Source organism: Macrotis lagotis, chromosome 1, assembly GCF_037893015.1.
Source record: "Macrotis lagotis isolate mMagLag1 chromosome 1, bilby.v1.9.chrom.fasta, whole genome shotgun sequence".
NCBI lineage: Eukaryota > Metazoa > Chordata > Mammalia > Peramelemorphia > Peramelidae > Macrotis > Macrotis lagotis.
In genome coordinates, this window is record NC_133658.1 from 298,294,781 (window position 1) to 298,313,669 (window position 18,889).

The 18,889-nt window shown below is 39.0% G+C and overlaps 1 pseudogene; it reads left to right on the plus strand.

Moving 5' to 3' along the window:
- The first annotated feature begins 15,127 nt into the window (after positions 1–15,127).
- LOC141493813 (fructose-bisphosphate aldolase A pseudogene) lies at positions 15,128–17,063 on the plus strand (annotated as a pseudogene).
- The last annotated feature ends 1,826 nt before the right edge of the window (positions 17,064–18,889 follow it).

The window sequence follows — 18,889 nt, forward strand, 5'->3', positions numbered from 1 at the left end:
AGCCAGTGTTCTCAGTTAAGGAATGAAGAAGGTCAGCTGCTTTTTAATCTTCTCCAGCCAAGCCACTAAACCCACCACCCACTTTAAAGTTCTTAGTCATCAATGAGCCCAAAATATTTTTGACATACAAATCCAGAAAGAGGAACTTACCACTTCCTCTCAGTGGCCAGGTAACCATGTCATAGGGACCTTTCTATTTTGAGGAGGTTTTTTTCCCTTGCTTTTGTATCCCCATGAAATAAGCATTGAATTAATGTTGTTGAATAAATGAATGAATGAATGAATGAATGAATGAATGGAGATATCATTAGAGGAGGACTTTACTTTTTTCCTGTTGCCTATAAAATAGTTAATAATATGTGAAGAATCTAAGCCATATGTATAAAGAGAGTTTTATAAATAAAGCTGTGGTGATTCCTTTTGTAAAGTCAGGATTTTTTTTTTTAAAAAATAGCTGCTCCCATAATTTATCTGTTTGTCTTTGTATTCTATATGTATTACATGTTTAGAGCAGGTCTTACCTTGATCTTCATCAATTGATTTGGTCAAGTTATGCCTTTCACAAGTATGAACACTCAATTCCTCCTCAGTAACCAATTAAATTAAATTAAATTTTGCTATTCATTGCAGCCCTATTCATCGCAGCAAATAATTGGAAATTAAATGAAGATCCTTCATTTGGGGAATGGCTTAACAAACTGTGGTATATGTATGTCATGGAACGCTATTGTTCTATTAGAAACCAGGAGGGAGGGGAATTCAGGGAAGCCTGGAGTGATTTGCATGAACTGATGCTGAGTGAGATGAGCAGAACCAGAAAAATACTGTACACCCTAACAGCAATATAGGAGTGATGATCAACTTTGATGGACTTACTCATTCCATCAGTGCAACAATCAGGGACAATTTGGGGCTGTCTGCAATGGAGAATACCATCTGTATCCAGATAAAGAACCGTGGAGTTTGAACAAAGACCAAAGGCTATAACCTTCAATTTAAAAAAAAAAAACACGTCATTTCATTATGTAATTTTGCTATTTTTTTATACTTTATTTTTCTTCCTTAAGGATATGATTTCTCTCTCATCACATTCAACTTAGATCAATGTATACCATGGAAATAATGTAAAGACTAACAGACTGCCTTCTGTGGGGGGGGGGGGGGAAGGGAAGCAAGAATAGGGGAAAAATTGTAAAAGTCAAAATAAATGAAATCTTTCTTTAAAAAAATTAAATTTTGCTTAGGGTCAAATAGGTGACTCAGTGGATAGAGGACTGGTCATAAACTCAGAACTTGAGTTCAAATCTAGCCACTGACACCATCTGTGTGACCCTGGGCAAGTCATTTAACTCTGTCTTCTAAATTTTTTTCATCTGTAAAATGAGCTGGAGAAGAGAATGGCAAACCACTGCAGTATCTTTGCCAAGAAAACCCCAAATGGTATTAGACATTACTGAAAATGACTGAACAACACAAAAACCAATTAAAAGGTTTTTCTTTCAAATAAGTAGGCAGGAACAATCACAGTGTCTGTGTGTGATCTGAATCTCTATTACCCATCATCTTATTTCCAGAAGCAGGTTCACCAAGCTCTCTATGTGGATTGGCAGTAGGCAGAGTATACTGTGCATACTCTGAGGATTGGACCTCCATTGACCATTACAGATACATTGCATTTTCTTAAATGTTATTCCTGAAATGGTAGCTTGGTGGGAGAAACCCTAATAACCTAGGAGATAAGGGACCTTGGTTCTAGTCTCAATTTTCTTAATTTGTTGCCTAGGCAAGTCACTTCCTTTCTGGAACTCTATTAAGAAAGAAGGAGGGGGCGGCTAGGTGGTGCAGTGGATAGAGCACTGGCCCTGGAGTCAGGAGTACCTGAGTTCAAATCTGGCCTTAGACACTTAATAATTACCTAGTTGTGTGGCCTTGGGCAAACCACTTAACCACATTTGCCTTGCAAAAAAAAAACAAAAAACAAACCTAAAAAAAAAGAGAGTTGATCCCTTTCAGATCTGACAATCTACATGAATGTTCTTGAGTATCTTCCAGTTCTGACAGTCAAAGTCCTCAGATCTCTTCTAGATCCTTTTAATCCATATTCTGACCTGACAATCAGTGTTCTAAGGTACCTTTTAGCTTTAATACTCAATAGCTCTAGGAAAATCCAAAGTTGTTCTTATCTGTGTGCTTTGAAAATGTGTGCTAAAAATAAATAAATAAGTCAATTGATCAATCAATAAATGAAAGTATGTGTGTTGATCCTCTATTCATAATTGTGGAACTTCCTTCCTCTCTACCAGTCAACTGCCTAATATAGCCTCCTAACTTTCTCCTAAATATTCTTGTAGGTTTTCTCCTCATCTTTTTTCTCCATTGTTTATTTTCTGAAATCTTACTGTTCCTCTTCGTCTTCCCTTCTCCAGTCTGTCAAGCTTTCTATAGGTTACTGAATTAAGTGTTTTAGTATCTTTTTATATTATAGTATAATTTTAATTCCCAGTACAATATTGTAAATTTTCTAAGGGTTATGTTCATCGTCCTATTTACTTTTATTTATTTTTGGATTTCCTAAAAGACATGATGATGATGTTATCATTTGTCCTTCATTCTTGAAGACCATGACATCAGAGAGGTGATACCATGACAAGCACATGAATTAGATATGAATGGGGGGCAACTGGGTCCAGTGGCTAGATATAAATCTGGACAACTGGAGATGGTCCTAGATACAAGGCAATCAGGGTTAAGTGACTTGTCCAAGGTCATACAGTTAGCAAGTGGCATGTGTCTGAGGCCGGATTTGAATTCCTGTCCTCCTGACTCCAGGGTCAGCACTCTATCCACTGTGCCACCTAGCTGCCCTCCTAAAAGACTGAGGTTGCACAGCAAATCAGAGAAACTGCCTCCTGGGTGGGGTGGGGGGAGAGAAGCAAAAATAGGGGGAAAATTGGAAAATTCAAAATAAATAAAATCTTTCTTTAAAAAAAAAAGAAAGAGGAGTGGCTAGGTGGTGTAGTGGATAAAGCACCAGCCCTGGAGTCAGGAGTACCTGGGTTCAAATCTGGTCTCAGACACTTAATAATTACCTAGCTGTGTGGCCTTAGGCAAGCCACTTAACCCCATTTGCCTTGCAAAAACCTAAAAAAAAAAAAAAAGAGGGGGGGGAGGAAGGAAGAAAGAAAAGAGAAGAGAAGAAAGACAGAGAGACAGATTTAGAACTAGATCTTTTTTTTCCCTTTATTCTTTGGTATTCACTGCCCATTGAAAAGCAATGACACAAATAAAATTATACATCTAAGACCAAAAAAAAAAAGAACATCAGATTAGTATCACTGGATGATCATACTAAATAATCAGAAATATACTCAAAAACAGTCTTTCAAGGAATTAAAGGGAAGTTCCTTTTCAGGGACCTAACTTTTCAAGTCACACCAAGAATTGTGGGAAAAACCAGTTAAAAGATAACCTTAAGGTTTTTCCCCCCTCCTCTGCCCATGTTACTCTGTTTAATACCACATTTGTTCGGTAACACATCTGGAAGGTCCCTGTGACCAAATCCTAGTTGCTTCCATCCTCTTTCTGTGGCATTTAGTTTCTACTGGGATTAAAAAAAAAATGAAAAACCAAGCCCTCAATAACAACAACCTGCAATCCCCAATTCTGCTATTCTTTTGTTTCACAATTTAGGGAAACCCGAGAAAGTTTGAAGGGCTGGAATTCAGTGGGAACAAAGTCACCACTATACCCTGAGGTTCCCAATTGGAGCTTCTTGAAAAGACAGAAGAATCCTCCAGAAAGATGATTACACAAAGGTCAACCCGTTTGGAATGAATATTCATTTCTGGATTAAAACCAAGTCCTTGTATTAAAGAAACTCTCAGAATGGAAAAGTCAAATGATCCCTCAGGAATCATCTCCTCCACACTTTCTTTCAGAGCAAGCATCCCAAAATATTCATCTGTCTCCAGACTATCCACTCCCTGGAGTTTCAGGTAGCTTCAGAAAATGATAATGTCATTCATTTTACTAAGTGGAACTAGAGTATACTGATAGGGAGGGGGAGCTACATGTTACATTTAGTTGTAAGGTTATATTAATCAGCAAGAATTATCCAGGGAAGTCCAATCTTTAGTGACTCTTATTGTTAGCTACGACCACCACCTTTGTCTCCTGCATCTGACTGATTTTCAGTTGGGAGATTTTCCAAAGCCTTCCTCATGAGTCAGCCATTGGCACTATTTGTAGGGGAAGAAAAGCAAGAATTTGCACAACCTCATTTGGAATGATTCATTTTCCTAAAGTTCCCCCTACCCAATACTGTATCCCAGATTAATGGTCCTGGTACCATGTGATACACAGCAGACTCAATTTCAGAATTACAGTTTGGAAATTTTAAAGGGATGTTTTATTGGTCTAAAGTTGGAAGTAGTTTCCTCCCCCACCCCCACCCTGCCACCTCCTAAAACAGAATGTTTCCATGAAAAGTAGATTTTCAAGTTGTGCAAGAAATAAAAGAATGAAGTGAGTTTAGGGTGGGGATGTTAAAAGAGGGTGGAGCTCTCAAATTTCCCAATAGGATCCTGGGAAAGTTCAGTTCCAGCTCAAGGCTTCATACAGGAGGGCTCCCCCAGGGCTAGTAGGATGAATTACCTTCATGTCTGTGCCTGTGTCCATGTGTGACAAGGCTAGCTCAGGGCTTAAGACCCTCAGAGGAGAGACAGGAGCTGAGGACCAGGCATGATGCAAAAAGAAGCAGGAAGCTGGCAGATTTTCAGTGCCCACTTTTGGAAAAGCAAAGTTTAAAAAAATGAGTAAACATTACAAATGCTATTGGGGAGGTAGAGAGAGAGGATCAGAGATGAGGGAATCCATTTGCATAAGGTCCAGTTTCAGGTGGGGACAGTCTGATCTGAAATTCAACTTAAGTCCCTGCAACATCTCTCAGAATCCCAGAGGTGGCTACCAAGAAGAGAATTTTTTTCTATCTCCATCCTTCCCATTTCTGCCTTCTTCCCCCCCTTCTTTCTCAATGATCAAGAGCTGCACCCAGATCCACCTAAGTCTGTGTGGTAGCCCAACCACTTAGTAGTTGTATGACTTTTACCTTACCTGTCTTAGACTCAGTTCCTCATTGGAAAAAAAAAGGGGTAATGAACAGAGCTTTGCGCTCTCTCCTTCATTGGGTTTTTGTGGGGAAATGACTTTTTCAATCCTAGAGTGAACTAGAATATGGCAAGTCCACAATGCAGATGTGGTCCCTGGCTTTTCCCAGAAGTACTTGAAGAAGCAGTGTTAAAGAAGTCAACTTTCATTTTATAAAGATGCCATTTTATAAGTTTAACTGTATACATTACAATGGAATTTGAAACCATGTATACAGATAGGAAGGATAGGTCTACTGTATTATAATTTCAAAGTAAAATAAAAATAAAAAGAAAGCCTCTACCTATTCTTGAGCTAGAAGATATCAAGGCACATACACTTGGAAATTTAAACAATAGATTATGTGCAGGGTAAGGGCAGGGTGGCAGGGTGCCACTCCCTGTTCTGTACCCAGGCATATGATTTGGATAGGGTTCAATCCTAAGTTTCTACAAGAAAGTTTAAACTTCTTTTTGAACCCTCTTTAGCTTATTAAAACTCCAATCTTGGCATCAAGGATGTTATTTTACTTTGGGTTCAAGTCTAGGGTCTATCCAAGAAGAGAGGAAGGAAAGAAGGTATTCAATGTACAATATGAATGAGGTATAAAACACATAATTTATTCTTGCACACAACACATACTAAACATAAAAGACTCCTGGCATATATCAATAGAAGAAATTATTATATAGTAACCTCAATCATAATTGCAGTAAAAGCTTCTAGGAAGCTGTTACTTAAGTTTCACTAGAACATAAAAACAGTTTGCGTGACTGTTAATTATTGTATTAACTTTTGTCCAGCACCAAAACAGGCCCTGTAGAGTTTTGCTGGTAAAACAGCCAAGCTAAGATTACTCCTCTTAATGTCTGTCTTCTCTGGTAGAGAGACTTTCCCTACTGCCAGGTCACTCTGCTATGCCAAAATCAACAGTTCTCATTGAACCCAGAACCTCCGGGAGATTCACAGAGTTGCTTCCAAGTCTGGACACATAACCCCTGGGAACCATGGTGAGTCATTTCTTCAGGAAAGAAAACATGGAGTGGAAAAAGTAGCTAAGGCTTAGACACAAACTTGTTTAGTTGAGACCATTCTCCAGGCAAAAGCAATTAAGGAGGGGGAATGAGTGGCACATACCCTCATACCCCCCTTCAAAATAGTTTAGAGACAGAGTGTACCAATAATAAATAACAGAAACAATGAACATATATATATTGTACTTTAAAGTTTGCAAAATGTTTTACAAATATTATTTCACTTTGTCCTTATTACTACCCTGGGAGATAGATCATATTGTTAATCTTCATTTTATGGATAAGGAAACTGAGGCAGACAGAAAATTTGTGCTGAGTCACAAAGTTAATATATGTGCAAAGAAGAGTCACAAGAGAAAGTGCCACTCATAAGAAGTGAGAAATCGTCTCTTCTTTTAATTGACAAAACACTCCATCCTCTTGTCACTGTCATAGGGCAAGAGGAGTGCTGAGGGGAGGACTCAGGGACCACAAAACTATTCAGGATTTGCAACATCATCCCAAAATGCAAAATCCTTTCACCAGAGGGTCTCTACATGGCCAGAAGCAGACCCTAAAATCTAGAATCAGGAATGGCAGCTCTGAACTTGCTCCATGGAATGGTTTACAAAGGGCTATGGCTTACTCTTTGTTTCCCCTTACTTTCCTCAACTGTAAAAATCCTACCTTCCAGGATTGTTGTAAAGCTTAAATGAGAAAACATTTGTAAATCATTTAGTACAGTGCCTGGCACCTTAGGTGTAGGTACCAATTCCCTTATATTTATTCCCTTTCCTTCCTCATGACATTATTGACCGTCCCATCCCTTCCCTCCTCTAGTGAACCTGCGGTTTACTAGATTACTAGGTCAACTGCTATTTAACCATACCCCTTCCATTTTTCTCAAACTTGAGATTTTGATTTTTTTGAACCAAAGTGAAAGACTTTATTCTACGCCTATTAAACATTACCTTATTAGATTGGGCCTAACTCCCTAAATTTTCAAGATCTTTCTGTATCCTGACACTGCCATCAGTAATTGCTCCAGCAGTCCTTAGTCCTTAGTGGGAGTACAATGGGAAGGGAAACTGGCACAGAGCCCTGGTTTGGCTACTAACTTCCTGTGTGACCTAGGACAAGTCACTTGACCCCAATTACTTCATCTATTAAATGGGGATGATGATCCTGATCCTGCCTAGTACTTTATGAGAATCAAAGAAAAGTGGTGAATGAGAAAGTGCTTAAAGGGATATAGCTAGGGGTAGCTAGGTGGCGCAGTGGATAGAGCACCAGCCCTAGAGTCAGGAATACCTGAATTCAAATCCAGCCACAGACACTTAATAATTACCTAGCTGTGTGGCCTTGGGCAAGCCACTTAAGCCCATTTACCTTGCAAAAACCTTAAAAAAAAGTCTAGGAGAGGGGGACAGTTAGGTGCCACAGTGGATAGAGCACCAGCCCTGGAGTCAGGAGGACCTGAATTCAAATCCAGCCTCAGACACTTAATAATTACCTAGCTGTGTGATCTTGGGTAAATCACTTAACTGCTTTGCCTTGCAAAAAAAAAGTCTGCAAGAATCTAGGGTCAGATTTAGTTTGACAAAACCCAAGGCTATGAATGTGAGAATTCAGTTTAAATGGAGATAAGAAAATCATGTCAGATTAGAAATATAAATCATTCAGATTTGTTTTTCATTGAGTAAATATCTGTTGTGATGATGAAGAGGGCTTCCAACTAAGCCCCAGGTGACCCCAAAGATCCCAGTGGAGTTTCTATCTTGACAAAGCCTAGAATCTAATTATTCTCTATTCAGTTGAGTTTCTGGTTTACAAGAGAACAGAAATAGAAATGTAAAAGGTAAAATGCAGACACCTTAGTTAGAAATGAAAGGCATTTCCTTAGTAGGTCAGCTGGTCAGCTGTCACTCTGGACCCAGTTTCCTTTCTACCACAGTCTTCCCTGAAAAAAAGATCTATCACAAAGAACATAGATATCTCTGAGGATGAATGCTCCCAAAGGGCAATTCTAAGAACAGAGCCTGATCCCTCCACTCACACACCCCAGAGCAGTTTCAGATAAAAGTCAATCTCCTGTTTACAGTCCTGGGTGGTGACCTCCATTCTAGGAACCCTGGCTATCTCTAGCTCTATTTTACCAAATGGTAAATTCCTCCAGAAATGAAGATGACCAAGCCCTCTAGCTGACAAACTCCCAAGGGGATGGTTCTGACTGGGAAACTCAGACTGAGAGAATATTTGTAGGCAAAACCCACTTCTCCTTTGTGGTCTCTACTGGAGGAACTGGTCTTGTGTTGACAACCCTGTCTTTACTCAGACTACGGATCTATTGGGTCATACCTACACCCACCCCCACTTCACCCCATTTGTCCAGAAAGCCAGGACCACATTGGGAATTCCTGAGTCTACAGCACATCACGGTTCTGCTTTTACCCCATTAACATCCACCATTAGTCCTCATGCTGACACTTGGCCCATACATCTAGGCCATTATAAAAAAATCCCTTTGAGGAAAGAACTCACAAGAAGAGTTCACAAAAAGGGATCTAACCTGATATAGTAGATACAGATGTCTAGGGATGCAGGTAAAGGCAAAAATAGTTCCTACCCTCAAGGAGTAGTGGTTGGCAAACTGTGGTAGCAGGGCAAGATTTTGTGCAGCCAGCAAGTTTAAAGTATTTCAAAATGTAAAAATACCCCAACATTCTTAGCTTGTTGGATTGTACAAAAATAGGTGTGTGTTGGATCTGGAGGTGAGGGTTTACTGAAGGAGGCATCATGTATACAATAAGTTTAAATTACATGTATGTAAATATGTGTCTACATACATTTATATTTATATGCGTAAGAATATACTTTGTTGTTGTCCTTCAGTAATGTCCAACTTGTCTTGTTGTGACTGCATTTGTTCTTGGCAAAGAGGCTAAATGGTTCATGACTTGCTTTTACAGAAGAAAAAAACAGGCAAATAGGTTCACAAAGTGAAGTGTCTGAGGCAGGATTTGAACTCACAGAGAGGAGTCTTCTTAGCTCCAGGTCCAGCACTCTATCTACTAGACCACCTGTATACTCTAAGACATACTTTTCTTGTGTGTATACATTTTATTTATATATATATATATATACATATATATATATATATATATATAATATGTGTGTGTTCATATGTGCACATATATGTATGCAAGTGTGTATTGCCTGTGTCTATATCTATACATGTATATAGGCATGCCCATATATGTTACAAGTAGTTGGAATGGGAAGAAGTACAAGGGATTGCTTGGATCAGGAAAGGTTTCATAATAGTATCTGAACCAAGCTTTGGAAACTAGGTTGCAAAGGGCTTTAAATGCCAAAGAGAGAAGTTTGTATTTGATCCTAGGGGTAATAGGAAGCCAATGAAATTTATTGAAAAGGAGAGTGACATCATCAGGCTTCACTCTCCCAATATCACTTTGGCAGCTCTCCAAGCTACTAGAAAAGAGAGATTAATTAGAAAGATATTATAATAGACTAATAGTCTAAGGACAAGACAATTCAATTCTTCCATATATATATATATATATATATATATATATATATATATATATATGCTCACTATTACCTCCAGGATCAAATATAATGGACTGTTTGGCATTGAGATCCCTTTATAGACTTCTGGCCAAGATGGCGGAGAGAAGACAGGCACAGTTCTAAAGTCTCCTGATCTCTTCCCCATCTATCACATGAAACAAACCTCTTAAAAGAAATCCGACCCACAAAACCCAGAAAGAAAAGTGAGGAGAAAGAACATCTACCTCGGGATTTGTCTCTGGCAGCAGCTTTGGCCGAATTTGGACAGGTGAGTCTGGGCTCAGAGGGAGGATCAGCCTCAGATCAGCCAGATCAATAGCTGAATTGGAACCAGGAGTCTGAGGGCCGGAGAACCAGACCTGCTGGATCAGGGTGAGACTGAACCCTGGGGGCGTGAGTCAGAATGGAGGCGCTGGTGTTGGAGCTGTCCCCCAGGAGCTTGCAGACAGGGCTATGGGGAGAGTTCTGGAGAAGAAAGGCTTCGGACACCATCCCTGGGCTTCTCTGGTCTGAGTCCCATTACAACTCAGACTTCTTCCCTAACAAACTAATGTAAACTACTTCTGCCTTAGACCCAGGCACGTGAGCAGAAGAACCAGCCCAGCTGAGGAATGACCTCAGGCCAAGGTAAAGCCCACCATTGATTGAAGGCAAAAGAATTCAATAGCTCCAACCCCTCCCTTCAAGCAAAGGGAGAAGGGCCTCAATCAAGGTCACACACACTCCAGAGAAAGCAACCAGCACCTCCTGGCCAGCCAGAGAAACCACACTCAGTGAGTGAAGCCTCTAGTGATCCCAAGCCCAGGTGAACCAGCCCCTCCCCAACTTAAGGTCTTAGCAAAATGAAGGGTCAGCGGAAAGGTGGATCCATAGAAAAATTCTTGGAAGGGAAAGACCCTAATTCAGAGAGACCTGGAACATCTGAGGAGAATACAATCTGGTCTTCAGCACAGAAAGACTTCCTTGAAGAAATAAGGAAGGAGCTCAAAAATTTGGGAGAGACAATTAATACCTTGCAACAAGAAAACAAAACCTTAGAAAGTACAATTGGACAAATACAAAATGAGAATAAATCTCTCACATCTTCAAATGGGCAAATGCAAAAATAAATTAATTCTCTCAAAACATCAGTTGGTCAAATGGAAAGCTCTTTCAAATGTAGAATTGACCAACTGGAAAAGGAGTTGCAAAAGGTTAATGAAGAAAACTCCTCCCCCCAAAAAAGAATGGAGTCTACAGAAACTAATGACTCCATGAGACAGCAAGAGTCAGTTAAACAAAATCAAAAAATAGAAAAAAATAGAAGCAAATGTAAAATACCTCATCAACAAAACCACTGACCTCAAGAATAGATCGAGAAGGGGCAACCTGAAAATTATAGGACTTCCTGAAAATATTGAAGAGAAAAAAAGCCTGGACTTAATATTACAGTATCTAGTGATGGAAAGCTACCCTGATATCATGGAATCGGAGGGCAAAGTAGTTATTGAAAGAGTACATTGATCTCCACCAGAAAAAGATCCTAAAATGAAAACACCAAGGAATGTTGTGGTCAAACTCCAGAACTATCAGATAAAAGAGAAAATCCTGCAAGCAGCCAGAAAGAAATAATTTAAATATCAAGGAGCCACAGATTGAGCAGGACCTGGCTGCATCAACATTAAGGGATTGAAGGGCCTAGAATGAGATATTTCGAAGAGCAAGGGAGCTTGGAATGCAGCCAAGAGTCTACTTTCCAGAAAAGCTGAGCCTTCTCTTCCAGGGAAAAAGATGGACATTTAACGAAATGGAAGAATTCCAAAAATTTCTGATGAAAAGACCAGAGCTAAACAGAAAATTTGGACATCAAACAGGAGGTTCAAGAGACACATGAAAAGGTTAAAAAAAAAAGGGGTGGCAGTAAAAGGAAAAAAAAATGCAATCCAGTAAGTTGAAACTGGCTATATCCCAGTATGGGGGGAAAAAGATTCTCATAAATCTTGAGAATTGTAACTCTAACAGAGAGAATATACCTAGCCAGAAATGATGGACATTCATGACCTATCCATGAGACTGCTATCTAAAGAGATGTAACTGGCTTTAACCCCACTTGGGAGAAAGACCCTAATAACTCTCAGGAATTTTGACTCTATTCGATAGAATATACTGAATTAGAAGGGACAGACACTCAGAATTTTCTATGACTTAGATAGAATGATCTAAAAACACTACCTCCTTAAAAAAGGGGGACAGGAAAGAGACTGGAGGAGGGAGGGGAGTGAATGGGGTAAATCTCATTACACTAAGAAGTACTAAAAAACCTATGGTAATAGAGGGGAAGAAGGGAGCAGATGAGATCCCTTTATAATCTGGTCTTTTATACTTTTCCAGTCTTCTTTGACTTTATGATTTTTCATACAATCTATGACCTATCAATCTGATCTGTTCCTTGATCCCATTTTGTACCTTTTCTCTGGCTGCTTTTCATGACAGGAATGTTCTTCCACCTTATCTTTGACTCTTACCTTTCCTGAGAGCCTAAGCTAAGGTGGTTCCTATGTGAGTGAAGAGAAGGTGAGAGATATTATTATAAAGGTAGAAACAATAAAATCTGGATTTGTGAGATGAGAAGTGTAGAGAGTTAAGGATGATGCCTCAGTGATTGGGAGATTGGTGGTGCCCTCTATGTAGTGAAGGTAGGACTTAACAAGGTTAATCCAATCCTTCATTTTACAAAAGAGAAGATGGACTCAGAAAGAGTAGCAGTCACATGTGATGAAAACAAAAGTAGAATCTAATGCTTCTGACTCAGAGGCCAGTTTTAGTGCTTTTCCCATTCTAACCACAAATACTCCTCATCATGGAATTCAGCCCACATCACTAGCATGAATGATACTTGTAAGAGCTTTTCTTGAAGTATGTGAGAGTTCAAAAGAAATCTATGCCCCTGTCTTTAAAATTTCCAAATGAGATCATGGGAGGAATTCTGTAGGCCATATCCTTAGCAATATGTTGATTGAATTTTAGTCTCTGAACTACCTTCATGCACAGGAGGAAGAAGGTGGTGTTGACTTCCCCAAGAATGACAGCAGAGAGCTGCTCTCCAATATCAGAGACCCCACTCAGGGCTGGGAAGAGAATGTAAATCTAAGTGGAGACCCCACTTCCAGCATCCCAAGAACAGTCTCTATATACTGGTGACCACCACAGTAAGCAGTCCTCTGGCATCTGAGGAGCTGACCAATGCTCATTTCATTAACACCCCTACTTCAACCCTGGCCCCCATCCCAGCTTCTCTTGCAGGCAAAGCCCTTTCTCTGACCAGGGTCTAATAGTAAAGGGAATGGAAAGAAGAGGAAAGAAAAGGAGAAGGTAGGAAGGAAATAAAGGACAACCCTCAGCTTTCTCATTCCTCATTAATCTTTCCATGATTCCTCTTTCATCCTACCCTCTAAGCATAGAATTTTACTTCCTTTTTATTTTTAAAAATTGAAGTCATGCACTGAGAGCTCCATTTTCATGTCCTATCACTCAGATGCCTTCTGACACTATCTTTTCCTTTACCCCTCTCTCACACATGATGAGCACCTTCTCCTTGCCAAGTAAAACTACACTATTTCAAAAATCTCACACTATTTCATCTTCTCTGATAGAGTACCCTTTTGCCATTCCCTACTCTTTCATTTATCTTAAATCTCTCTACTGGTTGCTTCTCTAGCATCTTCAAATATACTCAACTCTTCCTATTTTTTTTTTTAGGTTTTTGCAAGGCAAATGGGGTTAAGTGGCTTGCCCAAGGCCACACAGCTAGGTAATTATTAAGTGTCTGAGACCAGATTTGAACCCAGGTACTCCTGACTCCAAGGCCGGTGCTTTATCCACTCACGCCACCTAGCAGCCCCTACTCTTCCTATTCTTAAAAAAAAACACCTTATTTTTATAGGTCCATTACCTCCAGCTATCACTCCATGTGTCTCTTGTTTTTTTTTGTGACTAAAATGTTAGAGAAGGACAGATATGTATGGAGGTGTTCCATTTCCTTTCCTCTCACTCTCTTAAATCTCTTTAGTCCAGCTTCTAACTTCATAATTCAATTCTAACTTCCCTTTCTGAAGCTATCAATGATCTCTGAATTGACAGATCTAATGGTCTTGTCTGAATTTTCATCCTTCATCTCTCTACTATCTTTAGCACTGTTTGTGACACTACCCTCTATTTCTTCTCATTCTCCTTTGCTGGATCTTCCTCTAGGCTGTGCTTGCTAACTATGTGTTCCCCAAGGCTCTACCTGGACTCTCTTCTCTTCTACCTCTATACTATTTCACTTAAGACTCACTCAGTTTCCTTGGATTCAATTATCATCTCTATGTACATGATTCTCAGCTCCACTAGATCTCTAGTTTTCCATCCAGAGTTGCTTTTTTGTACAATTTTTCTTAGATATCTTTGAGTGATCTTAAACTCGATATATCTAAAACTGGATTCATTATCTTTCCCCCAAACCCTCTCCTCTTCTGAAATTCCTTATTATTGTTAGGTGTACCATCATCTTCCGAGTCATCCAGGTTCACTACTAGGTTTCAAAGAAGGAGAAAATAAAGCCTTTTTAAAAAGGCCAAGTTCATTGCTGACTTTTTTGTGTCTGTTTTAGAAACTGTCAAAAAAAACTCTAGTGCCTTATATTGGCTTAAAATGAGGTGACATTGTTCTTTAGTTATTAGCTCCTTGTGGAAAAGGTTGGAATAAAAAGGAAGGAAGGAATCACTGGGTAGATAACAACAGTTAGGAAGAAGTAAAGGGCTAATTTGCCTTGTTCTGACCTCCAGCCACTGTGATCTTTCTGTAGTCCCTAGCCCTAACTCTTCTCCAAGGGGCTAGTCCTTCCTCCCTATTTATTTGCTCAGCATTATCTACAATCCAGCAGAAGGTGAACTCCTTTGTGACTGAGTCAAAGGTCAAGATATACAGGTCAATAATTTAGCACAATCCGGAAAACAGGACAATTGACCTAAAGGAGAAAAGCAGCTGTTGCCCATGACACCGGCAACTAGTTCCTTTCTCTTTTGAGGCGACATATAACCGACTTCAAAAGGTGTAGCGAACTCAGGTCTGTGTCTGTCTGGTAACCAATATCTGGTAAATTGTTGGAATACATGAACAGCCTAGCATCAAATAGGTCAGTTCAGAGACAGAAATTCCACCAGAGTAAATCTGCATTGAGCGGTAATAATAGAAAGGGAATTTCCCAGTCAAAATAGGAAATGAATAAAACATTTGAGTTGTTCTATCTATATTGTTATTATTACAAAAGGTCAAGTGAAAAGACATTGATAAAGCCTTAATATGTGTTAGGCGCTGTGCTAAGTTGTTGACATTTTTGTCCTTCAATCTCTAAGAAGATGGCAACATCAGGGAAGTGAGGTCATGTTATGGATGTGAATTGGATTTGAGTGGGGGGAGGGGAGAGTTGTGCAAAGTCACCAGCCTCACTTTCTCCTCAGGCACCCTCTGGGTTCAGTGACCATATGTGAATCAGGACAACTGGAGATGGCCTGTATTTGAAGCAATCAGGTTAACTGACTTGCCCAGGGTCAATTGTCTGAGGCTGGGTTTGACCTGGAATCAGGTCCTCGTGACACCAGAATCAGTGTTCTATCCATTGCCCCATTTAATTGCCCCCAAGTGTTGAGGATATAAAGGAAGGAAAAAGCAATTCCTGCCTTCAAGGAATGTACATGTACATTGGATATGTGTCTATTGTGAGAACAATAGACAGATATTTGCATAAATACATACATGTTCTTCCAGAGTCAATAGAAGATAATCTTAAAGGGGGAGTATTAGTATAGGGAATTAGGACTAGGAAAAGCTACTTGTAAAAGATAAGTTTTGAATTGAGTCCTTAAGGAAGTCAGGAAAGCTAAGAGTCAAAGATAAGGAGGAAGAACATTCCTGTCATGAAAAGCAGCCAGTGAAAAGGCACAAAATGGGACCAAGGAATAGAAAATAGGTCAGACTGATAGGTCATAGATTGTGTGAAAAAATCATAAAGTTGAAGAAGACTGGAAAAGTATAAAAGACCAGATTATAAAGGGATCTCAATGCCAAACAGTCCTTTATATTTGATCCTGGAGGTAACAGTGAGTATGTATATTGGTAGGAATTGAATATGAATGGGGTGGAGAATGGGAGATAAATTGGAAAGGAATAGTGCTGTGAGCGACCATGGTAAAGAAAAGGGCCACTTGTTTAAGTGAGACAAAAATAAAGAAGAAAATAAAGGTTTTGAATGACATGATCTGGGAAGATAGGGAGAAGGGTGATCTTAAGTTAATAATTTCATTTTTTTTTCAGGGAAATAAGAGGTGAGATCCTCAGCTATAAGAGTGAAAGGGAAACAACCAGCACAGTCAGTGAAAACATATCTGACCAATATTCAGCACTGACTCCAGAGCAAAAGAAAAACTTTCTGAAATAATTCACAAAATTGTTGCTCCGGGCAAGGAAAAGTTTGGCAGCTACACAGGTAGCATTGCAAAGCTACTACAGTTCATTGGAATTGAGAACACAGAGAAAAATTAATACCTCTATAGGCAGTTACTTCTGACAGCAGATGATTGAGTGAGTTCCTGTATTAGAGTTGCTTTTCCATGAGACATTCTACAAAAAATTTAAAGATTTGTATTCCCTTTCCCAAAGTCATAGGTGGTATTGTGAGCATCAAATGGACAAAGGTGTTGTTATGACCCTGGCAGAGACCAGTGGTGAGACTATCTTCCAAGGTCTGGTTGGGATGAATGTGTGCTTTGCCAAATATTAGAAGGATGGGCCTGACTTTGCCACCTGGTGTTGTGTACTGAAGATTGGGGAGAATACAACTTCCTCACTTGCTATCATGGAGATGCCAACATGCTGGCCTGATATATCAGCAGTTGTCAGCAGAATAACATTGTCCCAGTTGTGAAGTCGGAAATCCTCCCTAATCTGAAATCTGAAAACTTGTCAGATGTCACTAAGAATATCCTAGCTGTTGTGAGTGACACCATATCTATCTGGAAGGAATCTTGCTGAAACCTAGCATGTCACCTCTGTACCCAGAAGTATTCACATGAGGAAATTGCAATGGCAACTATAATTGCCCTTTGCCAGACTGTACCTTCTGCAGTCATTGGTATCACTTTCCTGTCTGGGGATCGGGCTTCCATCAACCTCAATACCATTAACACCTGTTCTTTGCATAAGCCATGAACCCTGACTTTTTCTTATGACCTAGCCCTGAAGGCATCTGCTGTCCAAACCTGGGGTAGAAAAAAGGAAAATGTCCAGGCTGCCTAGCCTGGGCTTGGATTATAGCCAAGTTGCTCAAGGCAAATATATTCCAAGTTGCTCTTTGTCTCTAATTATGCCCAAGTCAAGGTCTTCCACTTGAGTATATCCTAACACTCCAGGTCATCCCTTAAAGTCCAAGAAAAGGTTGAGATCTCTGAGCTTTGTGCTGACCTCTCCCATCACTTGTGTGGTGTTGTTGCTCTCTGGTGAATCTAAGACCCCTCCTCAACCCCCTTTTTCCAGTAAACAACAATTTAACAAGAAAAAAAAGTGAAGAAAGAAAGGTATGGAGGCTTAAGGAGAGACAAGAAGATCAACTGCTTCTGTGGAGAGTGGAATACCAATCATTAGGGAAGAGTAGAATGATTATTTTGCAGAACTAAGTGAGATTAGATAACATAAATCTATAGTAGATTATTTTGGTACTGTATTGTAATTTCTTCTAGCTCTCTTCTGCGTCCTGTAAATAAGTAAAAAACACAGATGATGGGAGTAATTAAAAGAAGGGATTTGGAAAGGTGTGATTAAGGAATAAGGGATTCAAACATGGAGGATACTCAGTAGAGTTGAGTAAGTTTACCAAGGGACTGAAATATAGAAGGGAGAAGAGTATAAACAATGCAAGGGTGAAGGCCTCAGAAAGAATTCAGAAATGTAGGGAATAAAAATGAGAAAAAATAATAAGACACAGGGTAATAGAAATGATAAAAAAAAAATTACAATCAGAGAAGAAAGTTAATGAACATGGAAGTAGAATGTTTATGGGTGAACAAGCATATGATTGTCTCTGTGTGTAGCTGAGGTGGAGTGAAGGAGTAGGTCAGGGGAACTGAGTACTTTGAAGAACTGGGAAGTTGGAATATTTGAGACAGAATCACTATTCATATATTAGGTCCTTTAGTGTGAGGCAGGAGTTGAAGCAGGAAGCAGGAAGCAGGATGTAGGAGGAGAATGTATGAGTCAGAAAATTAACTCAGAGAGAGAAAGGAAAAAAAGAATGACTAAGAAAGATGGAATTGATAGATAATGTCAATGAATATCTGGATCAGGTGATAAATTTGGATAATATAAACCTTAAATTATGAATAATTAAATCACTAGGGTATTATTCTGTGCTTATGGCTAGGCCATGATATATAATACTACTGAAGCTAATTTGCAGATTTAGTATTATACCAAATTACCAAAAGCACACTTCAAAAGAACTAGACAAAATTATATCATTTCATTGGAGGAACAAAAAAATCTAGACTATCAAGAGAATGAAAAGGGTGGGAATTAGGAAGGAATAATTCTTCCAGGCTTCAATCTATATTATATAATACTAATCATCAAAACTATTTGGTAATAGTTTTAAAATAGAAAAACAAGTAAATGGATTCCTCAGAAATAATTGACTTTAGTACAGTAGATAAGAGAATTAGCTCTGGAGTCAGGAGGACCTGAATTCAAATTTGACCTTAGACCTTTGATACTTACTAGTTTTATGACTCTGTGCCAGTCAATTAACCCTCAAACCTTACAAAATAAACAAAAAAAGAAATAATTTACTTTAATAGCCCAGAGTATGAAAAATCTCAAAATATAAATCATCCAAGAAAGAACTCTGTTTGACAAAAACTTCTGAGAAAATTAGAAAGAAATATGGCAGAAATTAGTTGTAGACCAAAAAATTTATAATGTATATCACAATAAATTTAAAATAAATACATCTTAAATATTAAAGATTGTTTAAAAAATAGAATTGAAAGGGATAATTTATGCCTATCATCTGGGTCAGTTATGCCTTTCATAGAAGTGGATTCTTAAGCAAGGAATAGTCAACTTATATG